This window comes from Erithacus rubecula (assembly GCF_903797595.1).
Source record: "Erithacus rubecula genome assembly, contig: scaffold_553_arrow_ctg1, whole genome shotgun sequence".
Lineage (NCBI taxonomy): Eukaryota > Metazoa > Chordata > Aves > Passeriformes > Muscicapidae > Erithacus > Erithacus rubecula.
Genome location: NW_027635785.1, coordinates 48366 through 54365, shown reverse-complemented (window position 1 = coordinate 54365; position 6000 = coordinate 48366).

The window sequence follows — 6000 nt, the reverse complement described above, 5'->3', positions numbered from 1 at the left end:
GGCACCTTACCAGGGCCTCTGAGACCCCTGGCACGGGGGTATAAAAGCATCCAGGGAAGCCAGGGAAACACCCAGGACTCCCACAATACAGGTCCCCACCATCCTCGTCTGGTTCCCCAAAATCTTCCCTGTGGATCCCTTCAACCTTTTCCATCTGTCCCCTTGCAAAATCTCCCATCCTTCCCTGGGGTCCCTTGCACCCCTTCCAAGCTTTATCCCTGCTTCTGGGCCCCCTTCTTCCTCACTGGGATCCCCCCACTCTTCTCTGGTCCTGCCCATCCTTGAGTCTCTCACTGCTCACAGGTGTCCCCCTCTCCGGCCATGTCACCAGTCCCTCCTGTGTTGCCCCCGCAGGGGTCCCGCTCTTGGGGGAGTCCCTGTTCGTTCTGCATCCCGACAGACAGGTGGCACTGGGGGACCTCCTGCTGCTGAGCTGCACGGTGGCCATGGGAACAGGTCCCCTGTCCTTCTCCTGGCACTAGGAGGGGCTCAGGGGTCCTTCTGGGCACCAGCCTCTGCCTGTACCTTCGGCACGTTGGGGAAAATGACAATGGCCAGTACCAGTGCTGGGTCAGCAATGGGGACAGTGCGGCTGAGAGCTCCACATTAAACATCAGAGTAATGGATGAGCAGGACCCTTAGGCTGGGGTCGGCCCCAATCACAGCATCCCCAAATCCATACATTCCCATTCCACGTCACCCCCCTTTACCATCCCCAGCCCAGCTCACAGCCCCCAGCATTGGGTGTCACAGATCAGAGCAAGTGGGACTGTCTGACTCCAATTATCCCCTCCCAGGACATCCAAGCCATGCATCCCTAACTCAGCTCTCATGGCACATCAGGTCACATTCATCCTACTGAACGTGACCCTCCCAGGGCACTGAGACCCTTGGCACTAGAGTGATGTCCCCATTGATGTGCCTTATGGCACCTATCACATCCCACCCATGTCATTCTCGTCCCCCACCAGGTGATGGCCATCCCCATCCTTGGACACAGCATCCCTCATCCCACCCTCACCTCACCCTCACCCCATTCTCATCCCCCACCCCTCATCCATCACATGCCCTCTTCCCACACCACAGGATGACCCCCAGTAACATGAGGTCACTGTCCTGTGTGAAGGAGCCCCTCTGTCTCCAGGTGCCACCATGCAGACCCCCTCATCCCCCCACACCAAGTCCCAGTCCCTCCCCCAGCCTCAGCCCTGTCTGTGTTCCCCGCAGTGCCCGTGGCCAATGCCACCATCACCCCTGGTCCCCTGGCACTCCAGGTGTGCCCAGGTGACCCCGTGACCCTGCGCTGCTCGGTGCAGGTGGGCTCAGCCCCTGTCACCTTCACCTGGCTGCACAACGGGCACGAGGTGGCCCAGGGTCCCCTCCTGGAGCTTGGGGCCGTCGATGTGGGACATTCGGGCACCTACCAGTGCGTGGCCACCAACCAGCTGGGACAGGACAGGCACCGCGTGTTCCGGGCACTCAGCCCAGAGCTGGCCCTGGAGGTGACACCACAGGGAACCACTGGACACCACTGGAACACAGGTGGGGTCACACGGGGTCACTGGGATTGCAGGAGCCCTGCAGTGACGGGTGACCCTGATGTGTCCCTTCAATCCCCAGCAGTGGCTGCAGGCCTTGGCGGGTCCCTCCTCTTCCTGGTCCTGCTTGTGAGTAGAGCTGTGGGCTGGCACTGGTGGAACAACATGGGTGGGTAACAATGGGCACAATGGCGTCCCTGGGGAGCTGGGGGGCCATGGAAATGTGGAGCTGATGAGGCAGCACCCACAGCTCTGATTTGGGCAGCACTGAGCTCTCAGGACATTTGCTCAGAGCACTGAAAGATTTGGGGTGTTGTTGGACACCTTGCAAGGATTTTGGCAGTTCTTTCAGTGATCCTGGAGGAATGTAAAGAGTCCCCCTCTCTGTGAGGCTTGAGCTTCTGAGGGCTCAGGGGGTCAAGAGCACTGGGGTGGTTCAGTGGTTCTGGGAATGGTCACTAGGAAGGCTCAGGTGTCTGGAGGGAAATTGAGGGTGCAGTGGGCTTTGCAAATTCCTGTGAGGGGTCAGGGCCCAGGGGACTCCACTGTTATCTCTCCCCTCTTTCCTTTGCAGCTGCCAGGAAGCAGCAGGAATGTTGAATGGGGGGCTCAAACCACACTCTCACCTTTGACCCCAACCCCCAAGACCTTCCATTCCCTCCCACACATCCCCTTTATTCCCTCAGGGCCCCCCCAGACCCCCAGCCCCCCCAGAGGAGGGGGAGTTGCTGTACACCCACGTTGTGACACCAAGCAGACAGGGGTGAGTCTCGGCTGGGACACACGCAGAGGGACACGTCACCCATGAGTGTCTCCCTGCCCAGATGCCACAGCCAGTGTCTCTCACAGTGTCCCCCCATGCCACCACACTCCAGGATCCCCAGGTGACCTATGCAGAGCTGCCAGCAACCCATGGGCGACCGTGGGAATGCGGGGACATCTATGGGAATGTGCTGTGACACTCGAGACACTGGGGGCACTGGGGTGCACTGGGGGCACTGGAGGTCCCTTCCTGAGGGCACCCACCTGTGTCTCGACCCTCCCTGCTTTTGCGGATGCCCACTGTAGCAATAAATTTGAACATCTTACACCACAGTGTGCTCCCGCCAGTGTTCTGGCCAAACCATTTTTAGGTATTCTTATCCCACACTCTGGAATTTGTCAAGGCTACTGAAACATAAATTGCGATAAATTGGGAAGAAGAAGCTGAAAATAGAATACCAAGATTGCATGAACACGGTGCTAATGAAGCAGAGCATCGCACCCTTTGCACTCTGCAGGGCTCTGTGAGTGAACAGGCGGGAGGCCCAGTCGGAGACCGGCACTGCAGGACCGGGCTGGGGGAGTCAGAGGGCGGCTCCAAGGAGTGCGGGAGAAAGAAGGGTCCCGGGAGAAAGGCTCCGGAAAAAATATGTACACTGCAGCAGGGACACTGGAAAAGGTGAGCAGTTGAGGCTGGAAGGATGGGAAAGGCACTGTCAAAAGAAGAACAGGCTATGCTGAAATGTCCTCCAGCTTATTCTCTCTAAGAGAGCAGTGAAGTGTGACCCAGAGCTGTTAAAACCACTCTTGTGATGGGGTCAGCAGAGAGGATTTTTTGGTGCCCCCAGGAGTGTTTCCAACACCCTCGAGTGGGAAAGGTTGGGAATAACTCTCTGGGATACTGTAAGTGATGGGTCGAAATAAAACCAAGGGACTCAGAATACACAAAGTAGTGAAAGGCTACAGGTGCAGCCAGCCACAGGACGGCAAAAAACAGGAAAAGGTCACGAACCGGAAAATATATCGTGCCGTTGAGCGTGGGAACATGAACGAGTTGTGGTGACAGTGGTCTCAAGAACCGTGGTGAGGAAACAGCTGAGAGCCGTGGGACACAAAAAAACCCCCTGCCTCTGAGGAGACGTGAGGCACAGTCTGAAGAACTGGGGAACATATGAGCAAAGCAACCCATGAGCCTTGATCTGGAATAGTGGCAGAGATACAAGCAGCGAGCCAGGGAGACAGAGGCCAGAGGGGATGACATGGTAGCCACAAAATTGCTACCTATATGGTATAAAAAAATAATTGCAGAACGCTGGCTGTGTTTCTATTTCCCTTTCCATCATTCCACGAACGATGAAAAGATTACTTTTGAAGTTCCATTTTGCATGTTGAAAAGATTGCTAGAAAATGCTTTTGAAGCTCCTTTAATTATGCCATGCGCAGACGCATGGAGAAGGACAAAGAAACCGGGGTCTGGAATTCAGTTGCGTGCGCCTGCAGAATAACTGGGGCGCAGTTTGGTTCCCCCGAGAGCGCGGGGCATCTGCTCCCGCCCTCGGGGAGCCGCGGCGGTGCCGCAGCAGCGTCCGGGTGAGTCTTGTGCTCCAGAGCCCCCGGAGCCCGGCTGCACCTGGCTGCGGCTCTGCGCGGAGTGTGCGGCTCTGGAGCTGCTGGGGCCGGCCGGCGTTTCCTGCGGCACGGCTCCTTTCCGGAGCGGGGGGCTCCGCTCGCCTTCTCTCCTGGGCTTGGCCCGCGGCTTTTTGCCACAGCTGGCAGCTCTGCTGGGCCGGGAGTGGGAGGTGCGGGTGCTTTGTGCCTTTTTAGCCTTGTTCTGCCTTCGTTTTCTGCTGTTTTATCCTCCACTGTGTGCAGTTTTAGGGTTTGTTTTTTACTGCCTTTTCCCCTGCTCTTTCCCCCGCGCGTGTTTGGGGTGCAGCAGCCCCGGGAGGGCTGTGCCGGGCTCGGTTCGGGCTCGGTGCCGTGGCGGGTCCGCACGGCTTCCACCGCCACCTGCTCATTCCGAATGCGGGGATCTAACCCCTACAAATACAGATGCCGTACAGCAAAAGTTTCTTCTTCCCTTCCCCGCGGGGCGGCATTCCCCCCTCTCCCCCGTTCTCGGGGCGCTCCCGGTTTCCCCGCGGGGTCCCGGAGCTGCCGCCGCGTCTGCAGCCCGAGTGCTGAGCCCCCTCTGTACCGCAGCCACAGGCGGCTGTGTCTGCAAACCCGTTCCAGCAGAAACAGAACAGAACAGAACAGAACAGAACAGAACAGAACGGAACAAAACAAAACCAAACAAAACAATACAAAATTAATCTAAACTAAACTAAACTAAACGAAGTGAAACAAAACAAAAAAGAGAAAGGGTGATTTTTTTATTGTTTTACTGGAGGAATTCAAAACTATCTGTGTGCACTGTGTCACAGTTATAATGGTATTGGCTTTTAGTATAATAATTAGAAGTGTATATATCCAACAATCTTTAGAGTTTTAGTTTCTGCCCCCTTAATTCAGGGAACCCTTTCTTCCCAAATATTTTTAAGTAAATGCCAGTAGAACAGCAGTTAATATTTAAGTGCAGACAGGAAATCCTGTTAACCATAAAATCTATGTGTCAGAATTTTGATTATTTATACCTTTTCAGTGCATTCAGAATGATTAAAGCTGTACTTTGAAAAGTCCTGATAAGAGCTATAATTAATAATTGCAATTACCATTATCTATGCTCATGTCCAAATTACATAGAATCACAACATACTTATCACATCCTTTTAAATCCCTCCATTAAAATCACCCTGTTCACAGATTGTTCAAACTTTTTAGTGCCTTTTTGTATGAATAGCATTAGGGTAAGTTACGTCTGTAACTTGTAAGTGATGTTAGTTTCTATTCCTGTTAAGGGCCAATATTGTAATGCCCACTTATGTTCTGTTAAGATTAAGTAAGACTAGCTTCTATTTGGTTAATTATGTTCAATTTCATTTCTGTTAAGCTTCAGTATCACAAAGATTAGACAACGTTCTGTTCCAGTTTTGTTTTGATCACTTTATCTTCGGTATTAATACTGATTGACTGAGACCTCTTAAGTGTGCTTTTTGTTCTACTGAAGTGATAATTAAGAACAAACCCGGACCATTTCATGTTGTTAAATCAGCTTTTGTGTTTTGATTCATTTCTATATCAAAGGCAAGGTCTGCTAAAACACTATTGATTGCATAGTGTGAATTTACCGATTTTGTAATAGGCATAATTCATAAGATATTAATGTTGGATTTGCAGCCGATTTTTTCATATGCTTTAACATCTCTTGGTGTAATTGTCTATGTGACACGTGTCATTTTCAGAATATTTTTGTTTCTTCCATAGTTTCATATGCATCTCCTTTATCCAGGCTACCTCTCTGTTGTCTCATGATTGTCAGTATTTTCAGGGTTCCAAGAAACAATATCTGAGCTTTGTTGAAAACCTCCTCTAAACAGATGATCTTGTGGTCCTTGCGAGAGAGGACAAGTATAGATAATTTCAATCATTTCTTACAGAAGCACTCCAGCACTTTGCTGCCTTCCAGATATCTCTGTCCTAAGGAAAACTTTGGAGTTTTGGATGGGTTTGATTAATCTTTCCCCCCAAGACCTTTACTCCTGACTTGTATTCTTAAGAGTCTTGTCTTTTAAAATGTATCAGGAAATTCTCTTCCAAT